At 47.8% G+C, this 23,843-nt stretch overlaps 1 protein-coding gene across 1 annotated transcript in view; it reads left to right on the top strand.

Moving 5' to 3' along the window:
• The first annotated feature begins 10,495 nt into the window (after window positions 1-10,495).
• The window catches only part of NR1H2 (nuclear receptor subfamily 1 group H member 2), a 199,454-nt gene continuing 186,106 nt past the window's right edge, over window positions 10,496-23,843 (top strand). The window contains exon 1 of the mRNA XM_082274383.1: window positions 10,496-10,612. The gene's annotated coding sequence lies outside the window, so the exon portion shown is untranslated. The remainder of the gene's footprint in view (window positions 10,613-23,843) is intronic.

The raw sequence follows: 23,843 nt of genomic DNA, 5'->3' as shown, positions 1-23,843 counted from the left end.
ATGCACCCACAGATGTCACATTGGTTGAATCTCTGCAGCTGCTGCATCTCAATAGACATTAATAGGATTGGATGCATGGAACAGCGGGTAAACACAGCCCTCACATGGGGTACCCATTAATATGCCCGTGTGAATGAGGCCTTAGAGAGATTTACGCTCTCTATTTGTCCTGTTTACTATCACGGAGAGTGAAACAAAATCCCAAAATTTGAGTTGTAACCACAAGCCTAAGAGGGAACTCTTCCAATGGGGACATTTGACTCCCTCACTTTGGAGGATTTCTCCACACTTCCTATTTTATAAAGTAAAAAAAAGGCCCTTGCATTGAGTACGCTGTGAGTGGCCGGAGCCGTGATGACATCACGCAATGGCATGGCATGCCCGCGGGAGTTCACTTTCCGGCAAGGAGCTCTAAAGGTCCGCCGGACCTTCAGAGCGCATGTGCCGCTGGTGTCAGCAGCTGTATGCAGGGCGAATATCTCCTAAAACGTGCAGGTTTGGGGCTCTTTCACACAGTTTTTCACGGACACAGATGACACTGTGTCATCCGCTCCATATGTCCACATATAATCCCATCTGTTTGCGGATGATATACGGACATAATGCATGTCTATGGGCATTGCGGATGTCAGCGGATGACACCGCTGACATCCGATTTTGCATCAAAAAACTGAATTTTTGTAAAATCTTACCGTAAAATTCCTTTCTCTGAGTCCTCCGACAGTCGCAGCCCCTCATATAGTCTTCACCAATGGGTATTGACTTCCGCTCCACAGGAGTAGCTAGGCATAAGACTTGTTAAAAACAAAAGCATTTAACATAGACACACCCATGGAGCTGTCCCACTGGTCAATACCCCCCTGCAGTAAGCCATCCCAACTCAGTTTGGTAGCATAGCAGTAAGTGTACAAGAACCCCAAAAGAGGGGCGGGGGCGGCGACTGTTGGAGGACTCAGAGAAAGGAATTTTACGGTAAGATTTTACAAAAATTCAGTTTTCTCTTACGTCCTCCGACAGTCACCGTCCCTCATATAGTCTTCACCAATGGGATGTCCCAAAGCAGTGTAGACATGAGGGGTGGGAGACGCAACTGTAGAAAAGGCAACGCAGTACCCACATTAGAGAAAGGAACCTTACGCGCACAGTAAGAGAACTTTCTGGGCAACAGAAAAAAAGGCTCAACAGGAGCAACAACCCAGGAAAACAAATATCCAGGGGATAAACACCCCAACAGCCAGGGACCCACAAAAAAACAAGGGTCCCCTATGGCACTGCCACGCTGAGAACTTTGCGGCCAAAGGAGGCATCAGCTGATGCCAGAACATCAACCTTATAGAATTTGGAAAAGGTGTGCACGGACGACCAAGTCGCAGCCTTGCACACCTGGGTCACCGAGGCCTGATGCCGGTAGGCCCAGGACGTACTCATCAATCTGGTAGAGTGCGCCTTAACAGGGAAGGGCAGAACCCATTCCCTCAAAGCATAGGCCTGGACAATCCATTTGGCAATGGTTGCCGCAGACGCAGCCATGCCCTTCCGAGGTTCCTCAGGAAGGACAAAGAGGGAATCTGATTTCCGAAAGGATTCAGTGGACGACAGGTAAACCCTGATCGCCCTGACAACATCCAAGGAATGCAACGCAACCTCCTTAGGATGCCTAGGCTTCGCACAGAGTGAAGGCAAAACAATGTCCTCATTAAGGTGAAAGTCAGACACCACCTTAGGGAGAAATTACGTATTAGGTCGCAAGACCATCTTATCTTTATGAACCACCAGGTAAGGAGAGCGGAAAGACAACGCCGCCAACTCCGACACCCTGCGAGCCGAAGTGATCGCCACTAGAAAGGCAACCTTCTTAGACAGCAGAGACAATGATATCTCCCGGATGTTTTCAAAGGGAGCACGCTGTAACACGGACAGAACCAAGTTCAAGTCCCATGGAGGTAAAGGCTCCCTCCGGGGAGGGGTAAAATGTCGCACACCTTGAATGAAGGTGCGAATTAAGGAATGAGACGCCACAGGTCGTTGAAAAAGAACAGCCAGTGCAGATACCTGGCCCTTAATCGTGGCCAGCGCCAGGCGCTGCTCCACACCAGTCTGGAGGAAAGCCAACACTCTCGTCACCGAGTATGAGCGAGGAGAAAACCCCCTGGACTCACACCAGGCAAAATAAGCTTTCCAGGTACGGTAATAAATCTTACCAGACCTGGCTTTCAACAGCCAGGCCGTTAAAGCCAGCGACTGTAATGCAGGCTGGAAGATCGGTTCCTGAGACAGTAGATCTTCTCGCATCGGCAGCCGCCAAGGAGGCTCGACTGCTAGGTGAACGATGTCAGCGTACCAGGATCGGCGTAGTCAGTCCGGTGCCACTAGAATCACCAAGTTCGGTTCCGAGGCCAGCCTGCGAAGGAACCTGGATAACAACTAAATGGGAGGAAAGGCATTGTAAGGTTCTGGCACTCTCAGTGCCTACTATCACATTTATTCCGGGTGATTTCCATCTACCTAGACAGAAGAAACACATATAGGTGTGTTTCCCTTTAAGGCTGAAGCTGTCATCACCCAGCGCCGGACTAGATGGCTATTTAGGGCGTCGGTTCTCACTCACATGTGTTCGTTCAAACACCAGTACCTGGATACTAATCTTGCTTGAAGCTTCCATGCTTGCAAGCTCTCCTCGCTGACGAACCTCGCTGCGCTGATCCCTGCATCCTGCTACTGGATCATCCGCATCTCCTGAGCGATCCTTCGGCTATCGCTATTAGTGCTAAGTACCCCACAGGGGAAATCTCTATAGACTTGTACTAGGCTTACACTATTTAGCTCTGCATAGCAAGGACTGTCTTTTACATCTGCATAACTAGATTGCTAGCTCTTGAGGCTACTGCTACTATTTCCTGCACTGGGTTGATCTCTCCTGTATGCACCTGCTACTCTGTCATCTGTTATCATACATGATCGCTAACCCTTCCTGCATCCATCTGCACTGTCTCACCTCAAGTGTCTGTCACCTACCACTTCCACTCAAACCTATCCCTAAGACCTTTATCATTGTCTTACCACATGTATATAAAGTCACACTAGGAACCAGCTTAATTACTGTGTGTATTTACTGGCTGAAATAAGACCTTCCATACATGATGAGTCATTGAGGTTGGGATTGGTATCTCAGCATATCTCCTACATGACTACTGACGTGGAACTACTTCTGCAGCTGAAAATCCACACCTTATAAGAAACGCAAGGAACGTTACAGATTGAACGAACCCAAAAAATGGATTCAGCAGAAGTAGCCACTCAGGTGACACAATTAAAACAGCAGGTATCTGCGTTAATACACGCACTTGCTGAATTGAAAAACGACAATCAGGCTCTGTCGCAGCAGGTAATTAGACTGACACAACTTACCTCTGCACAGTCTCCTGAACCCAAGATAAATCCCCCTTTGGTATTTACAGGCGATCGCAAAAAATTTCGCGAATTTAAAAACGCATGTGAGTTACTTTTTTTGCTAAAACCTTGTACCTACCTTACTGATCACATTAAGGTTTGTACTATTATTTCTTACCTATCAGGCGATCCTCGAGCCTGGGCAGATTCTCTTTTTGAAAAAAACGACCAGCTTCTCAACTCCTATGCCTTGTTCCTGGCAGAGCTCACTAGCCTATATGATGACCCCAATAGGCAGAGTACTGCCGATCTTCAGTTAAGATCCTTGAAACAAGGAAAAAGGCCTGTAGAAGACTTTGTCGCAGAATTCAAGAGATGGACCCTTGATTCAGGATGGAATGATGCATCTCTGAAAACCCAATTTAGGCTTGGCCTATCAGAAGCCGTCAAGGACGAGCTCGCCCGAGCAGAGATGCCAAAAACCCTGGATACATTGATACAACTCAGTATCACCATAGATAGAAGACTACGAGAAAGGAAGTCTGAAAAAATGGAAATGCCATTATCCAGTTCTTCTCAGAATTCAGCTATTGACCCCACTCCTAAACCCGCTCCAGGTAACCACAGACCCCGGCTACCTAAGGAAAAAAGGAGACCTAGTAGATATGGTGATCCTGCCTGGTCATGGTCCGAGCCTGCCTCAAACAGTCGACCTTGTCACTCTGACACATCCCATTTGGACCCTGATTCTACAGAGATGGATGAGGAGCCTATGGAGATTGGTGCCATACATGCTAGGTTGTCCTCACAAGAAAAAAGAGATCACAGGAGAATCTGTGGCCTTTGTTTTTATTGTGGTGAAGGGGGACATTTCATTACATTCTGCCCAACCAGACCCCATAGGCCTAAGGCTCTCCCAATGGAGGCCAGGCGAATCCGAAGGGTCTTCCCTGAAAAACAGCCTGGAAATTATCAAGGCTGTTGCCAGCCCTGTCCCCGTTCTATATCAGTGAAGGACACCCAGAAATTAACAAATATTGGAATAGATATTCCTTCAACTCCAGTGAACTTTATACCACGTTCAAAAAACCCTCCTGTACCACCTCCTGAGGATACTCCTATTTTTGCAAGCACATTTCTGGCTTCCGATGAAAATACAGAGATTCTTGCACCTGACTGCGTACGTGCTTCTAATGGCACGGTGGTATGTAGGAAGGATCTGAGGATGTTTGAAGAAGCATTGGTTGCTAGGTCTACTAGGATTACTTCGGATGGTTATGCGTCCGATTCTAGTGAGGGGTCCATGTAGCAGACACCCTAACAACAAGTGATCCGATTCTCATCGGCTACCAACCTGATCCGATTTTCATATCGGCAACAAGGGATCCGATTCTCAGATCGGTTACCAACCTGATCCGATTCTCATATCGGCAACCAATTTTTTTTTTCTTCCCGATTTTCATATCGGCAACCAGTCTTATCCGATTCTCGCATCGGAGACCAGTCTCATTCCGATTCTCATATCGGCGACAAAAAAAAAAAAAAAGAGAATTTTTTTTTTCCTTCCGATTTTCGCATCGGCAACCAGTCTCATGTGATTCTTATATCAACAACCAGCCTTAGAGGCCTTCCGGAGCCGGCCTTACGGGGGGGGGGGGTAATGTAAGGTTCTGGCACTCTCAGTGCCTCCTATCACATTTATTCCGGGTGATTTCCATCTACCTAGACAGAAGAAACACATATAGGTGTGTTTCCCTTTAAGGCTGAAGCTGTCATCACCCAGCGCCGGACTAGATGGCTATTTAGGGCGTCGGTTCTCACTCACATGTGTTCGTTCAAACACCAGTACCTGGATACTAATCTTGCTTGAAGCTTCCATGCTTGCAAGCTCTCCTCGCTGATGAACCTCGCTGCGCTGATCCCTGCATCCTGCTACTGGATCATCCGCATCTCCTGAGCGATCCTTCGGCTATCGCTATTAGTGCTAAGTACCCCACAGGGGAAATCTCTATAGACTTGTACTAGGCTTACACTATTTAGCTCTGCATAGCAAGGACTGTCTTTTACATCTGCATAACTAGATTGCTAGCTCTTGAGGCTACTGCTACTATTTCCTGCACTGGGTTGATCTCTCCTGTATGCACCTGCTACTCTGTCATCTGTTATCATACATGATCGCTAACCCTTCCTGCATCCATCTGCACTGTCTCACCTCAAGTGTCTGTCACCTACCACTTCCACTCAAACCTATCCCTAAGACCTTTATCATTGTCTTACCACATGTATATAAAGTCACACTAGGAACCAGCTTAATTACTGTGTGTATTTACTGGCTGAAATAAGACCTTCCATACATGATGAGTCATTGAGGTTGGGATTGGTATCTCAGCATATCTCCTACATGACTACTGACGTGGAACTACTTCTGCAGCTGAAAATCCACACCTTATAAGAAACGCAAGGAACGTTACAGGCATACATCAGACGATACTGATGCCAAGGGGCCACCAGCGAATCCGAGGCGTCCGCTAGAGGATTGCGCGTTCTTGCCACGAACCTTTCCACCTTGTGGTTTAGCCGAGATGCGAACAGATCCACGTCTGGGGATCCCCACTTCGCACACAGCATTTGGAAGACCTCCGGGTGTAGGGACCATTCCCCCGATCCAGGGTCTGGCGGCTCAGATAATCTGCCTGCGAATTCTCCACACCCAGAATGTGAACTGCCGAGATCGCTGGGACATGAGCCTCGGCCCAAGACAGAATGTCGGTCACTTCTCGTGCCGCCCTGGCACTCCTGGTGCCCCCTTGGTGGTTTATGTAAGCCACCGCGGTAGCATTGTCCGTCTGTACCCAAACGGGACGGGCCCGAAGTCGATCCGACAACTGGAAGAGACAGAGTTTGATCGCTCTCAATTCCAATATGTTGATCGGAAGGGAGGTTCCTCCTCCGACTAAGTGTCCTGGGCAGACAGGTTGCCCAGTACTCCACCCTAGCCCAACAGGCTGGCATCCGTGGTAATCACTGTCCACAGTAACGGGTGGAAGGATTTGCCTTCCGACACAGCCGGGGACTGAAGCCACCACAGAAGATCCATTCTGGTTGGGCGACTCAACGAGACACTCAGATCCAAGGACTGAGGTAGTCTGTCCCACCTGGCCAGGATCTCGGGTTGGAGAGACCATGTGTGAAACTGAGCAAAGGGTATCGCCTCGAAGGCTGACACCATCAACCCCAGGCACCGCATACAGGTCCTGAGTGACGAGGATTGGTTGTCCCTGAGGGACCTGATCTCGTCCTAAAGGGTCCGGAGCTTGTCCTCCGGCAGAAAAACCTTTGCTTGAGCAGAGTCCAGAACCCTTCCCAGATAGGGAAGACGAACCGAAGGAGACAAAGTCGACTTCTGAACGTTGATGGTCCAACCGAACTCCTGGAACGTCTGTACCGTAGTCGACAGATCGCACAACAGACTCTGACAGGCATTCGATCTTAACAGGAGATCGTCCAGATATCCCAAGACCGCAATGCCCTGTGCCCGCAACAGGCCCAGAACAGGCGCCAGCACTTTGGTAAAGACTCTTGGAGCCGAAGCGAGACCGAAAGGTAGCGCTACGAACTGATAGTGGTCCTCCGCTATGGCAAACCGGAGGTACCTCTGATGACCCTCGAAAATGGGGATGTGCAGGTACGCATCCTTCAGGTCGATAGAGGCCAGGAATTCCCCTGGACTCAGGGAGGCCACCACAGAGCGGAGAGATTCCATGCGGAACTTTCGAACGCGCACAAAGCGGTTCAGAGCTTTTAAGTCCAGGATAGGACGCACCTTGCCCTCCTTTCTGGGCACAGTGAACAGATTTGAGTAAAAACCCCCGAAACCTGTCCCGATGAGGCACCGGGACAATCACCCCCTGGGCAAGGAGATCCTGCACTGCTTGATGCAGGTTCTGCAGGCGCCCTGGGGTCAAATGAAGATTTGAGGGAAAGAATCTGTCCGCCGGCCGTGAAAGGAATTCGATCTTGTATCCTGATCGAATGATTTCCTGAACCCACCTGTCCGGGATTCGGAGCAGCCAAGGTCGGAGGAAACCGCGCAAACGTCCCCCCACCCCTGAAACGGATGAGGGCATGCCTTCAGGCAGAGGCGGATTGAGCTGCAGCACCGGCATGGCCGGACTTTTGCTTGCCCGCCCAGGGCTTTTTCTGGCCACCCTGGCCCTTGAAAGGTTTGCCCTTGTTTTGTGGCTTGAAGGCACGAAAGGATCCCTGATTGGGTCTAAAAGCGGGACCCCGCTTGCCGCGAAAAGGCTTGTTCTTCGGATTTTGGGGCAGCAGAGTGCTTTTGCCCCCAGTGACTCCTTTCACCAAGGTATCTAAAGCATCGCCAAAAAGGCGAGACCCTGCATAGGGAAAATCAGCCACCGTTTTCCGTGACGTCTGGTCAGCCGACCAGCTCTTCAGCCAGATCAGTCGACGGTTAAGCACCGCGACACTAGACAGGAGCGTAGCCAAAGGGGCCTCATTCAAGGCCGCATCGCACAAATACATGACCCCTTGATGAATTTGGTCCACCATGTCCAGCGTAGCAGGTGGGGCAGAATCAGACGCGAGAGTGCGTCTAAGCACCTTAGTCCAATCTGCCACCACCTGAGCCACCATGACAGAGGTGAAAATAGGTTTGAGCATGGAATCCGCCACCATGAAGGCATGGTGAACCAGAGACTCCAACCTCCTGTCTGTGGGATCCCGGAACACCGGGGTATCCTCAGTGGGAACCAAAGTAGCCTTGTCTAACACGGCCACCTTGTGATCCACCTGGGGAGCCACACACCAGGGCGAATCCGTAGAAGGCGCAAAGGAGTAAAGCAGTTTAAACCGATTAGGCACCGTGAAAGGGCGTTTCAAACTGCGCCATTGTTCATTCACAGTGTGATGAAACTCAGCGGGGCAGGGAAAAACTTGCGCCGACTTGCGGGTCCTATGTGTACCAAAGGAGGACACAATGCCCGGAGGATTGGGCTCATCCTCCAAATGTAGTGTTTATTTTACAGAAGAAATGAACGCATCCATAGCTGCGCGTTTTTCAGGCCACCCCAGGGGAGAATCATCAACCCCCTTCACCTCCCCTTCAGACCCCAGCGGGTCCAGGGACGAGCGAGACCCTGAAAAGGGCACGCCAGCCACAGCCTCCACATCACCATCTGAATCAGAGAGATAGTCTAGGCTTTTTTCTAGCAGCACGTTCAGCCATCAGCACCTCCATTTTTGACACTAAAGCCGCCACCACAGCGGCCAAATTAGGTATAACGGGGGGGGGGGGGGGGGTTCAGTAGAACTGGGGTCCCTCACCAAAGCTGGGGGGAATTTGCTGTCCTGAGATTCCATTGCAAAAACACAATGAAAAAAAGTATTGGCCCTTTAAAAGCGTTGTGGATTGCGCAGCCCACCGCTAAATACACTGTGTACACAGACCCCCCAAAAGGGACAAAACTGAGCCAGAAGGGATAAAACAGAGAAATATGGAAAGGACAGTCTGCAGAGCCCCACAAAGTGTTACCACACCGATCGCTGCTCCAGAGGAAAAGGAAGTGAGGTCACCGGGGGCTGAACTATATGCTGCAAGGCTAAGGGAAAATGGCTGCCCATAGAAAGTAATGGGAGGCTTCGGCAAGATGGCCGCCGACATGTGCTCGGAACGATCGTTCTGCCACACACAAGATGGCGCCGGATGGCGCCAAAACACTACACAGCAAGCTGTTAGCAAAGCCCATAGTGAAGCCAGACATGCTGCCCAAATCCAAAATGGACTGCGCGGTTTTTAGCCGCATCGGCCGCCGCACACACAGTCTGCACCTCCCAAACACTGAAGTGACACAGGAGAGGGACCCCCAAAACCACACAGCGCCAGCAGTGCAATAAAAAAGACCCCTGCAGGGATCGCATCCGGGAGTCCCAAAAACATGAGGGGACACACAGCAACACAGGACTGCCACCCCATACAGAGGCCCCACACAGAAAAGTACTTACCTGTACCGGATGGCGTGGGGTGCCTCTATTAAACAGAAAGCCTCTGTCCTCAGATGACAGGGAATGCCGTCAGCCAAAACGCAGGACACTGCAGCACTTAACCACAGATGCGTCCAGTGAGATAGCCACCTCACAGGCTGCATCCCTGCTGCGAACAGGGATGGGTCGTTCATAGTTCCAGGGCGAACCATAGCCGAACGCTCGATGGCGGGCTGGGGATCCCTCTGACCCTCTGCCCTGGAGAGCCAGGGCGGCCAGTTCGATTCCCAGCTCCGCAAAATCCATCTTCATCTGAAGATCCGACTAAAACTAAAGCTGACAAAATAAACAGCTAGTAAAGACATTTGCAAATAAAAATCATAAGAAAAGATTAGAATGCTGAGACTGGATCTCCAAGCCAATCTACTCCTAACGCTAGGCAGAGACAAACTGAGTTGGGATGGATCACTGCAGGGGGGTATTGACCACTGGGAGAGCCCCCATGGGTGTGTCTATGCTAAATGTGTTTGTTTTAAACAAGTCTTATGCCTAGCTACTCCTGCGGAGCGGAAGTCAATACCCATTGGTGAAGACTATATGAGGGGCGGCGACTGTCGGAGGACGTAAGAGAAATAGGGTTCTGTTCCGTTCCAAAAAAACGGAAAAGAACTGAAAGGACGAAAATCGGATGCCGCAATCCCATTGACATTCATTATGTCCGTATATCACCCGCAAACGGATGGGGTGATTTACGGACATACGGAACGTCCGTGTGAAAGAGCCCTTATTAGATATTAATTTTACCTACAGGGAAGCCTTATTATAGGCTTAGCTGTAGGTAAAAGTTAAAAAGCGGAGTATACTACCACTTTAATAATACTTCAACCCTTTCAGTGTGGTGGGAGATCCACTACAAGAGTATTCTTCCCCTGGAAATCATTTTTAATGGCAGTGACCTCCTCACGGCCCCCTATTGAAGAACGATGACGCATTTTAAAGCCAAGCACAGAAATCTCTCCCTTATATACTCCCCCTCCTCCTATCATCCAGAAGGGGCAATGTCCTGATTGGACGCCTGATCCTGGGAACCCGTAGTCTCGTGCTCTGGGGGCGGGGCCAGAGGCGGAAGTGTCGCGCTGGTCTGGCGGAAGAGAGCTTTCTGAAACTAGGTGAAGAGTTTATAAACGGAGGCGGAGGATGGAACGGCGGGGAGGTACAGGTGAGACCGGGGGAGAGGAGGGGCTGGTGGCGGAGCGGCCGGTGAGGCGGTTGTGGAGGGAGCTGTGACATTGTGTGACACCCAAGGAGGAGTCAGGTGACTGGTGGCAGGTAATGTCACAGGCTGCCTCCACATCCTGGGAACTGTGACCTGAGGTGTGCAGGGACACCGGGATATTCGTGTGTACAGCCTATGGGAGGGGGGTGGGGAGTTCTGCAGAACACTTGTGTGACAGACTTTAGATGGAAGCTCTCTGTTTACTTGGCTTACATGCTGGCTTTCCACTGTAATCAAAGATTGTTATGTTTGTGGTGATCACCAAACCATCTCTAATAAATGGTGAAATGACAGAGTTAGGGGTTCACACCTGTGACTGGCATTGCTGCCCCTCTGAAGAGTGATCTGTGACGGATCACCTTTCAGAGATGTTTGACAGGTGGCTCAAAGCTGATAATGTGCCTCCTGGATGACAGTTTTAACCCTTGAAAGCCTGCAACACTATGCTGTTCTTGGAGTGTCACCCGTGGTTGCAGCTGCGTTCACTGGAAGGGGTCGCATTTATCAGTGACGTCACCCATGGTGTCATTTATTCTGCACTGAGACTGTGGCAGTGTGTGCTGATGTTGGAAAGTGGAACTAAACTTTACACTTAGTGAGTAGGTAGACTTTTTATGGCAGAAGACGCATGCAGTGTCTGTTCCTCTAACTACACCTGCTTACCGGTTTACAGCGATCCCCGCAATGTAAACTGAGCTGCGCATGCACAGCTTAGCTTAGAGTGGCTGGCAAATCCTTGCATGCATGCACAGGAGTGACATCATACCATGCTGGTACACAGGAGAAGATCGGGGGGTCCCGGCTGAGATTGCCACTTGTCTACACAGCAGGTCTTGTTCTGATGTGTGGCTCCTGGGATCTTCTGCTCTCATCTGTCATTGTCTGGAGCGTGAGCCGGCTCCTTAAAGTGGACTTCCACCCTAAATGTATACTTACCTCCATCTTCTCGCTCCGGGTCACCTGAAAAACAAATGGATAATCGCAATTTTTTTTATTTTTTTTTTACTTACCTCGTATAGAAGAAAGTATACTTACCTTACTCCCTTCTTCCTCCCCTCGGTGGCCGCGGCGATTCGTCACTTCCTGGCTTTGCAATGATTTCTGGGAGCTGAACATCATCGCTCCCAGGAATCAAGGCGCCTGCGCCGGTCCCGACGTCAGTTCCGGGGCGCGCGCGTCATCCCCTTCTAAACAGCTTCTGGGCATGCCCAGAAGCTGTGGAGGGATGACACGCGCACCGGAAGTGACGGCGGGGCCGGTGCAGTGCATCGTGGGACCGAAGAAGATGGAAGAGGACACAGAAGAGGATCACGCTGGCTTCAAGCTGCCCACACCCGAGATGGCAGCGCTGGAAAATACTTTTTCAAGGTAAGTATTTCTCCTAAAAGGTAAGTGCAACCCGGTGTTCCGTGAGAATTACCTACCCGTGAGAAAAACCTACCCTTCGTCACTTCCGGTTCACGGCAGTCTGTGTAACGCGAGCAGTTACATTAAAATAGCTGTGCTGCACTATGAGTCATCTCCGCTCCTGTCCCGGTCACTTCCCTGCTCTCGGCTACTAAATATAAAAGAGGCGGCGGCTGTATGAAAACCTAAATCACGGAGCCGCCAGCCGCTTTTATATTTAGTAGCCAAGATCAGGAAAGTGACCGGGACAGGAGCGGAGATGACTCATAGTGCAGCACAGCTATTTTATGTCACCGCCGCGTCGGTAGGTTTTTTTAACGGACACCGAGATCGTTTCAGACTAGTGCGCATGCGCACTAATCTGATCCTCAGCTCTTCCATTAGGTATCCGGGGCTGTGAGCATGCGCACTGCTGCGCTGCTCAGCTGTTCCTGGCCGGAAGTGACGAGGGGTAGGTTTTTCTCAAGGGGTAGGTAATTTTCACGTTACACCGGGACAGATCAGAGGCAAGCCATTGTGGAATGCACTAGCCCTGACTGTCCCGGGGGTATTTGTATTAAAAAATGTATTCCCAGGGTGGAACTCTGCTTTAATAGCCAGCGCTCACAACAGCAGGAACAGGACTACACTTCTAGCAGGCTGAGCGGCTCACATACATACACTATATTACCAAAAGTATTGCAATGCCTGCCTTTACACGTACATGAACTTTAGGGCTCCATTCACACCTGGGCGTTTTTGAGCGTTTTTCAGCTCCAAAATCGCTAAAAGAAAAACGTTCCAAAACGCCCAACATGTAAAACCCCATTCATTTAAATGGCCCCTGTTCACATCTGAGCGTTTTAATGCCTGAAGCAAAACGTCTGTAGCTGAAAAAAGTACACAAGCTTATTTTTGGGCAGATTACCAGCGTTATTGATAGATGTCAATGCCTGCCTTCAAAAACGCCCGAAAATTGCGGTAAAAAAACACGCGAAAATGCTACGCTCAAGTGTGAATGCAGCCTAATGGCTTCCCAGTCTTATGCCTCGTACACACGCAACGATTATCGGCCGACCGATCGGCCGTCTTTTGTCCAGTGTTGTTGTATTGGTTGGAATGTGCCTAGACTGCACACGAATTTTCTCGGCCAACAAAATTCTACTTCAGAAGTGATGTCATGTGATGGTTTATGCCCTATACACACGTGCAGATTATCTGCAGACTTTTGTCTGCAGACTTACCTTTTCTATGTAGTGCAAGGGCCTGCCGGATTGCATACAAATTGAAAGTGTTTAGGTTTGACCTCATATTATATGGTTTTGGTAAGTCTGCAGATAATCTGCACGTGTGTATGGGGCATTACTTTCCATGTGTTTTTTCTTCTCTGAGCATGCCCAGTCTTGCTCATCAGATTTTTGTCTGCCGAAATCTTTACTGACTGACCGAAAATCGGCCGTTGTGTTGACGGCCAACAAAAATTTTATAGCCTGCACACCAGATTTATTTCTGCCGAAAAGTCGGAGTCGGTTGTCGGAAGCATCATACTAACAAGCCGAAAATCGGACGTTGGCCGAAAATTCCCAGCCAATAATCGATGCGTGTGTACGAGGCATTAGTCTGTAGGGTTCGATATTTGGTTGGCCCACCTTTTGCAGCTTCAACTCTTCTGAGAAGGCTGTCCACAGAAAAAAGTTTTATTCTACAAATCAGCATAACAAAAGCATCATACGCAGACCTGAAGAAAATGCACGACAATGTTCAAAAGTCTCACCGGATAAAGTCTGATAACGATTAAAAGAATCTCAACCAACAAAAGTTTTCTTTGGGGGTGTCCCCCCCCCCCCCTCCCCTATCCATCTCATACCCCAAAGAAGCTCCATCCACAAGGTTTAGGAGTGTGTCTATGGGAATGTTTGACCATTCCTCCATAAGTGCATTTGTGAGGTCAGGCACTGATGTTGGAGAGAAGGCCTTGCTTGCTGTCTGCACTCTAATTCTTCCTAAAGGTGTTCTATCAGGTTGGGGTCAGGACTCTGTGCAGGCCAGTCAAGTTCCTTCACCCCAGACTCGCTCATCCATGTCTTTATAGACTTTTCTTTGTGCACAGGTCCAAATCATTTGGTGGAGGGGGGGATTATAGTGTGGGATGTTTTTCAGGGCATAAGCTTGGCTCCTTAGCTCCAGTGAAGGGAACTCTTAGGCCCCTTTCACACATACGGTCCGATCAGTCACGTCAAAATGTGTCAGTTTTTCGTCCGTTCTTTTTTACATCCACTACCAATGCAAAAACGGATGAAAAACGTTTGTCCATTTGCATCCGGTTTTTGTCTGATCTGTTTTTTTGACAGATGAAAAATAGGACATTCATCCGTTCAAAAAAACGGACCTGGATGGAAGCGGATGAAACCGGATGTTAACGGATGATCATACGTTGTCATCCATTTTTACATAGAGATGCATGGATCTCCGTTTTTCATCCGTCAACGGATGTATGACAAACGGACCTATGTGTGAAAGGGGCCTTAAAGCGGTTGTATCCTCCAAAAAAAACAAACAAACACCCTGCAGTACAAAGGCATAATGAGCTATTATAATGCATGGCATACTAGCTCATTATGAAATACTTACCTTAGAACGAAGCCCCGACAGTCGCCCGGACGCCGCTGAGAGAGCTGACATCTTCCCTCGGCGTCTCTTCCGGGTTCGGCGGCTCCAGCACTGCGAGTGGCCAGAGTCGCGATGATGTCACTCCTGCGCATGCACGTGGGAGTTCACTTCCTGGCAAGGAGCTCTGAAGGCTTACGGCTGCATGCAGGGCGAATATCTCCTAAACTGTGCAAGTTTAGGAGATATTAATTTTACCTACTTGTAAGCCTTATTATAGGCTGACCTGTTGGTAAAAGTTAAAAAGCGGAGTATACTACCGCTTTAAGGCTTCAGCATACCAAGACATTTTGGACAATTTCATGCTCCCAACTTTGTGGGAACAGTTTGGGTTTGGTCCTGTTCGAACATGACTGCGCACCAGTGCATAAAGCAAGGTCCATAAAGACATGGATGAGCGAGTTTGGGGTGGAGGAACTTTTTTTTTTTTTTTTTTTCTTTTTACCAATACATAAACATTTACACAGAAAAATAACTTCACCAAAAAAAAAAAAACCCAGTAAATTTTCCCTTCCCTTTTTCCATTTTTGTAATGGTCCACAATCCTCAAACAATATACATGGGACCTATTTTTAACCATACCACTAGATCCACACCATTCTATAACCCTAGCTTAATACTGAGCCCATTTATTCTAACCACGGGGTGGAGGAACTTAACTGACCTGCACAGAGTCCTGACCTCAACCTGATGGAACACCTTTGGGATAAATTGGAGCGCAGACTGCGAACCAGGGCTTCTCTCCATCATCAGTACTTAACCTCACAAATGCGCTTCTGGAAGAATGATCAAACATTCCCATAGACACACTCCTAAACCTTGTAGACTGCCTTCCCAGAAGAGGTTAAGCTGTTATAGCTACAAAGGATGGGCCAACTCAATCTTGAACCCTTCGGACCAAGACTGGGAGGATATTAAAGTTCGTGTGTGTAAAGGCAGGCGTCCCAATACTTTTGGTGATCTAGCGTATCATGGGTACACAGGAGAAGAGGCCGGCACCAGGGAGGGGCAATTGGAAAGAAAAGTATTGATCCCTTTAGTTCCGCTTTACCTTGCACCCTCCCCTTCAATTCTGGCCACTAAAAGACTTCTTCTGGAATTTTTACATGTTATATTGGTTGAACTAGATGGAGATAAATATAAATAAATATATATATATATATATATATATATTTAACGTAATTCTTTACCTATACATGTGTATGATCGTTTACACGTGTAAACCTACGCACTGTATGGACCATGCTCTCATTTTCCCTTATCGTCTTTCAGGACAGCTGCCTTTGAGTGACCCTGGCTCCTCCCTTCTAAGGAAACATCGCCCCATCCACACAGATTTTAGCCCCCTTGTTAGCCGGCTCCTTCAGTTCTGGTGTTTCCTCCACCAGGAACTGAACGGCCAGGGGGCTGGGGCTGTGTTTTCTGGAGGGAGAGTTAACGCTCTCAAGGGTGGCCGAAGCTGGGTAGGGACCTGCTTACCTTGGCTGCCTGTCGTCACCCCAGTTCCTCTCAGTGGAGATTCGGGCTGTGGGGGCCCGTGCTCCACGCTTGGGGATAGCGTGGCAGAGGTGCAGGCAGCCTCCCGCATTTGCGGCCAGCTGAGCCGGATGATGGGTGACGTCATTTCCGGTAGAGGCAAGCACTTCTGCCGGCAGCCGCGGCTTCCAGTTTCGGCTGCGGTATGGAAATCGAGCCAGACGTTCGGCTGGTGCGTGTCAGCAAGCTGGGGGACAGCTACAGACACTCAGGCGTGGCCACTTCAGGAATAAGTCAGAGGCACAGGCCTCAGGGACTGCTCCTAGTGAAGCCAGCACCAGCCATCTTAAGGTAAGAGAACCCTGGGGTGGTGTTCCCTTCTCCCACTAGCTCCACGGTGATTCCCTCTTAGTGGTCTGAGAGGGGAAGGAGGGAGGATTTATGGGGTAACTGGGATCCTGGTGGTGGTCGGTCCCAAGTAACACTCACTATGTAGCATGCTGTGCTATGTGCTGTGGGGCCCATTAAGGTACTTAGTCAGTGTGTTCTCTCTTTTGTATTCCAGATTAAGGCCTCAGAGAAATCCAAATCACCACATAGCTCTAAGAGAAAATGCTTATCATGCAAGGCTGTTATGGGGGAATCCTGGACCAAGGTGCTTTGTAAGGATTGTGTGGACAGCCTAGTCAGGGAACGTGCGGCGGAACAAAGTACGGTTCTGGCTGCATCTGTCAGGGAGCTTTCTAGCACCTTTCAGTCATTTAAGGATTTATTTTCTAATTTAAAGTTTCCTCAGCCCCAGTGCTCCCCTCAGCTAGCACAGGTACCCTCTACAAGTGGGGAGACACCGGGGTTACTGAAAAACAGGGTGAGGAATGTGATGGTACACCTTCAGGTGAGTCCTCTAGAACTTCTAGGTACAAATTAACCCTTGAAGAGGTGGAACATATTTTGGGAACTTTCCACACCACCTTAGGAATTCAAGAGGAGAAGACTTTGTCTCTATATGACCAAATGTCCCTGAGTTTAGGCGAGCAAAGAAGGGTCTTCCCGGTACATGAAGTCCTGGTGGAAGCGGTTAAAAAATGTCAAGATCCTGAAAGAAAGCCTTTATTTTCCAGAGCCCTGAAAAGGGGGTTACACTTTTCTGAAGAGGATGCGTCAGTTTGAAACAAGTCACCAAAACTAGACGCGGCCTTCTCTCTGGTCTCAAGACAAACAGACCTAGTCTTTGAGAATATGGGCTCTCTTCCTGATCCCATGGATAAAAAGATGGATTCTCTTCTCAAAAAAGCGAGGGATTCTTCCTTGGGGAATCTTAAACCTGCCATAGCTATGACGGTTTTTGCCCCCAATCTGGAGTATTGACTAACCCAGGTTAAAGCGCACATTAAGGCGGGCACCTCTAAGAAGATGATCTTGTCTTCCTTCCCTTCGCTCTTTTGGGGCATGGCTTATATTATGGATGCTTCGACTGAATCGGTACGCATGTCCGCTAGATCTTCAGCCCTAGCCAATTCAGCAAGAAGGGCTCAAGACTTGGCAGGGTGATAGCAGGTCCAAGGCTAAACTATGCGGGATTCCCTTTACAGGGGACCACCTCTTCGGTAAAGGTCTTAAATACGATCTTGGATCGGACAGCGGACAGGAAGAAGCCCTTTCCAGTCAATCGTGGACGTAGTGAATCTTTCAAAAATAAACCTTACCCTCAGAGAAACTTCTCTGCCACGAAGAGGTCTGAGGGGCAGAAGTCGTCTTGGGGCCAAAAAGACAGGGGCCGAGGAGTGGGTGATTTTTCGCCCTCCTGAGCGGCCCAAAAAAATCTAAATGATGAGCTGGGGACCTTCCTCCCACAGTGGGAAATGATTACCTCCAATCAATAAATTTTGGGGATCATAAGAGGCTATAATTTGGAGTTGTCAATCGTGCAGGATGTTCGTACCAAACTACCATTATGCAAGAAGTAGGCTTCGGCCCTACTCTCCTCCCTGAAAGAGCTGGAGGAACAGAGGGTCGCGCAGAGGGTTCTATACCCACGTCTTCGTGGTGCGGAAACCTTCAGGCAAGTACAGAATTATCCTGAACCTAAAGCCCCTAAATCTCGCTTGCTTACAAAAAGTTCAGGATGGATTCATTCTTCTCGATAAGAGCTATCCTTCCTCCAAACTGCTTCATGGCCTTGATGGACCTCAGAGACGCCTACCTGCATATTTCCATATTGGAATGGTGTCAAAAGTTTCTCTGCTTGGCCATAAGGACAAAAGAGAGCATGATACAATTACAATTTCATACCTTTCCTTTCGGACTGTGTCCCCCCCCCCCCCCCCCTGCATTTTCACCAGGTCATGGCAGAGGCCTTGGCGTCCCTATGGCTCAGAGGTATTTTTCAGTCATTGCTTACCTGGATGATCTGCTCCTGTTTGCCCCTTCTCTGGAGCAGCTGACCAGAAGGCGGAGGCTGTGGCCCGCAATATGTACACTCTGACTGGTTTGGCAATGAGGCCGATATTCACCATTGCCCTAGTGTCGCAAACTCTGACTCTGTTCCTTGAAAGCTTCCTCTTAGGGAGAAAAAAAAGAGGTAGGATATCTGCGCTCATACAATATAAACACAAATATATCAAATTAATCACATAAATATATAAAGATACACATATATGTGAATAAAAAGGTGTAGGCAGCCAACTAAAAAGTGGATAAAACTTTGATGAGCATAAAAAGAAATGTAGTAGCGCCAAACACTATAGGCAAATGAAATCATCCATAAAAGTCCAAATAGAGTCCATAAAGGGAAAAAAGGCAAGATCCCAGATCCAGATTGTGCAGGTAAAGGAAAGCTAGCACCCAATCGTGATGTGCACACTTATGCGCTTACCAGAGATCAATAAAATCAGAGCGATGTATGAATCCAAGAGGAGCAAGATGGACCACCAAATTGTTCAGGGATTCCGACTCGAATAAATCTGATATGCTGACACCAGTAGGGTATATATAGCCTGATATAGGAAGTATCGCCAGGGCTTGCTGCAAGTTAATCCCAACTCCAGTACCTCAACACAAAAGGGAGGACAATAGTGCAGACTGTACAGGATAACATTTATTGAAAAAAAGAATGGTACTCACACATAACGAAATGTAAAAGAGCATGTCACATAATGGGATACCGCGGTGTGGGGTAGCGTGCTAGCCGTTCCCGGGATCTTGCCTTTTTTCCCTTTATGGACTCTATTTGGACTTTTATGGATGATTTCATTTGCCTATAGTGTTTGGCGCTACTACATTTCTTTTTTCCTCTTAGGGAGGATCTGCTGTCCCAAGGACTGATCTTCCATCCTGCTTTACAGTCGCTGGCTTTGACTGCTTGGCTGTTGAATGCCGAATGCTAAAGGATAGAGGTTTGTCTGAGTCGGTGATTCTTACGTTGTTAAAAGCTAGGAAATCTACCTCTAGGAAGATCTACCATCGTACCTGGAAGACATACATTGCATGGTGTGAGTCTCTAGGGGTTCATCCTCGCTCCTACTCAACGGGGGGTTGAACAAAAATTGGCCTTGAGTACCATCAAGGGCCAGGTATCGGCCTTGGCGGTCTTTTTCCAACAACCTTTGGGCATGCGCTCTCTGGTGCGTTCCATTCTTCAGGTTGTCTGACATTTGGTTCCTCCAGTGCGGGTTCCGTTGCCGCCTTGGGATCTTAATTTGGTGCTTTCAGCTCTACAGAAGCCTCCCTTTGAAAATATTTGGGAGATTCCTCTGCTTACGCTGTCCCAGAAGGTGGCCTTTTTGGTGGTTATCACTTCTGTGTGCAGGGTGTCGGAACTAGTGGTGTTATCCTGTCACTCGCCTTATTTAGTGATTCACAAGGAAAAGGTGGTTCTTCATCCCTGCCTGTCATTCCTTCCTAAGGTGGTCTCTGACTTTCTTTTGAATTAAGACATTGTGTTGCCTTCTCTGTGTCCCAGGCCTTGCTTGCTTTGGATGTGGTCCAGGCAATTCGGGTGTACCTGGCAGCTACGGAGTATTTCAGGAAGTCAGACTCTCTATTTGTGCTCACGGATGGACCTCGCAAAGGGTTGTCCGCTTCTTCTGCGACTATTTCCAGGTGGATCAGACAGACGGGGGTTCAGGACAATTCCATCAGGGGTCAGGCTTCTCCTTTCCCTGTCAAGGTGCACTCTACTAGGGCGCTCAGTGCCTTCTGGGCTTTCCTTCATCGATCGTCTGTGGCAAAGGTTTGCAAGGCGGCCACCTGGTCGTCGGTGCACACTTTTACAAAGTTTTATAAAGTGGATGTGTTGGCATCTGCGGATGCTTCCTTTGGTCGCAAGGTTTTGCAGGCTGTTGTTTAAGAGGACCTGATTCTCTTTGAGGGTGTATTGTTTTTTTTTTTAAGGTGGGCTCCAGTTGTTTTGGTTGAGCCCCTGTCGTCTGGTTTGCTACTGTTTAGCCTTGAATTTTGTTTTTTTTTTTCGGTTTCCCACCCCTCTTCTTTCCCACTGCTTTGGGACGTCCCAATGGTCCAGAATGACAGGAGCTATGTCCATCAATGAATGGAAGAGAAAATGGGATTTTTTACTTTACCATAAAATTTCCGATGTTCATTGACAGGCACAGCACCCACCCCTCTGTGGAGTTATTATTCTCCTGACACTGCTTGTAACAAAACTCAGTGACTATAGCAGTAGGGAGTATACCCCCTGGGACTGCCCATGGGTGTAGCCAGAAGTTTTTCTGCCTAGTGTCCTACTCCTGTAGGGGGTCGCATAACTCAATGGTTAGGAATGACAGGAGCTGTGTCCGCCAATGAACATCAGAGATGGATTTTACGGTAAATAAAAAATCCCATTTTTTTTTTTTCCCCCAGACCATTATCTGTAAACCCTAAAGTTGGTTGTGTGTGAAAATTCCAGTAGATCAGCAGTTTTTGAAATACTTAGACCAGCCAGTCTGGCACCAACAACCATGCCACGTTCAAAGTCACCTTTATTGCCTTTTTTTCCCCCCCCAGTCTGATGCTCGGTTTGAACTTCAGCAAGTCATCTTCACCATGTCTAGATGACTAAATGCATTGAACTGCTGCCGTGTGATTTGCTGATTATCAATTTGTGTTACCAAGCAATTGAACAGGTGTACCTAATAAAGTGGCTGGTGAGGGGGTGTGTGTGTGTGTGTGTATATATATATATATATATATATATATGTGTGTGTGTATTAGGGCTGAACGATAGTCGATATGATATCGACTATCGTTCTGCAGACACAATATTTACCATTAGGCAGGGAGGCAGGGAGAAGTCGGGACTCGGGGGGAGGAGGAGGAGGACTCACAGTGCTGGCAGCCGTCCCACACGTTCAGCGGTGAGCAGCTGAACAGCTAACCAATCACGCGTGCCTGCACATCTGATTGGTTCCCTGTGCCACTACTCACGTGATTGGTTCGCTGTGCCGCGCTCACCGCTCCGTCAAGAGAACTAGCTCCAGGGCGGCAGAGGGAACGTGTGGGACAGATGTCATGTCGGGCCGTGTTTTTCTACCTCCTAACACAAATGTCAGTCCCGAATCTGCCTAATCCGTCTTCTGCATTCCACCAAGAGAAATATCGCGATATATATAGTTGAAAACGAAATATCGCAATGTTCTTTTTTCCCCAATATCGTGCAGCCCTAATATATATATATATATATACACACACACACACACACACGTCCCAAACACAACATTTGTGCACCCTCTTAAAGTGGAACTTAGGGCCAATTCATATTATGTGTAGTGACAGACGTTTTACCGCAGGGACACACAGGAAACAGTTGTTTGTGTCCCATTCACAAATGCAACACAGTCTAGTGCTGCGCTAAAATGCTGACATGCTGCATTTTATTGCAGCGCACCAGCCCGAATCACACTTCAATGTCAGGCAGCGCAGTGCACTGCCAGACATTGCAGTAAATAAAGTGTACATTTTGTACACCACAAATAAAGCTCATACAAAACAAAGAAAAAAAAAAGGGGGTGCAATGCCATAAATTGTGCAGCTGGTGAATCGGTCCTAGAAGTCCCTGACTCTTTCCAAAAACACGCTGCACATGTTTGCAGATACATGGGGGTGCCTTTAATGGGACCACTGCACATCTGCTACAGGGCAGCATGTTTCTGTGCGTGTTAGGAAAGCACATGATATTGCATGCGTTACCAACACTCATTGATCTGAACCTAGCCTTACAATGTGTGAATCTGTGTTTTTTTTTTGTTTTTTTTACTACTTGGGAAAAATTCACAATATAAAATTTGTACATATTTATTTCAGTGCAGTTTTATCTTTTGGCTCCGTTCACATGTAGGCGTTTTGGGGCGTTTTTGGGGAGTTTTTCTGCTCTAGGATCAGCTCTCAAAACGCCCAACAAGACAAATCCTATTCATTTCAATGGCCCCTGTTCACATCTGAGCGTTTTGATGCTGTATACAAAACACCCAACGCTCAAAAAAGTACATGAGCTTCTTTTTGGGCAGATTACAGGCGTTTTCCATTGGTCTCTATTCAATCTAAAAACGCCTGCACAAAAATTGCGGTAAAAATTGCGGTAAAATCGCGGTAAATACGCGGGAAAACGCTACGCTCAGGTGTGAATGTAGCCTTTATGATTTTACGATCAGTCACAATGTTTGATATTGTCATAATGATATGCAGTAATAATGAGTAATTTTATTTAAAAAAAAATGCTCTGATCAATATTTGCACAGCTATGATGGGAGGTATAGAATAAACAATAACATCTTTTAAGTTTGTAGGTTTTGAATGTTCAGAGAAAATATGTGGTTTGGGGTCTTCCACACACATAGAGTTCTGTAATGTGTATCTAAAAGTTAGTAGAACTAGTTCAGCCCTCTGAGGTGGAAAATGTGAGGTGGCACCCTCCAGAGAAAGGGTTAATAACTGGAAGGCCAGATGTAAATATATTAAAAAGAATAATAAGCCAAGTAAATAGTATAGTTACGTGGCATGCTGTTTGCACATTATGCTGCTGCCATTTGATTAGGTATTAACTGCTGCATTACTGAATTTTGAAGTGGGTTGCAAATTAAATTTTATGTATTGGCCTTCGTGATATTTGGATTAATCCTTTTTATTCTTATTATTGTTCTTACCTATGGCCTAATTCTGACCATTCACTTTAATTCAGCAGCCATTCAGTAGAAGGTTGGCACCTGTTTAATGGATCCCTGACTATCGTATAAAATGGCAAAAACATTAGGCACCAGATGGATTTTTTTTATCCTTAAACTCAAGGGATGAATATGGGACTGACTATACCACTTCCATTTAAAGTCATACTAAAGGCAAAACTCTTTTTTTGGGAGGGTCATAACTCCTGTCAGTTTTTTGCCATCTGTGTCCCATTGGGCAGATTTCACTTCCTGTCCCATAGCCAAAACAGGAAGTGAGAGGAGTCACCAAAACTAGTGTCCATTAAAATATTTCCCCTCCCTTCGTATTCTGGGGACAGCCCAAAACGTATGATTTTCCTTAAAACTTTCACACTCTGCGATAATGGTAAATGGAACAAATGGAGAGGGTGAGTCTCCTTAATGGGGACAGACAGTAATAGAAATCTGTGACAGGTGTTCTACATCCTCTCCACTCCTTAACT

The sequence above is a fragment of the Pelophylax lessonae genome, assembly GCF_965119305.1.
Source record: "Pelophylax lessonae genome assembly, chromosome: 12".
In the NCBI taxonomy this organism is placed as follows: Eukaryota; Metazoa; Chordata; class Amphibia; order Anura; family Ranidae; genus Pelophylax; species Pelophylax lessonae.
This window is presented reverse-complemented; position numbering and strand designations above follow the sequence as displayed.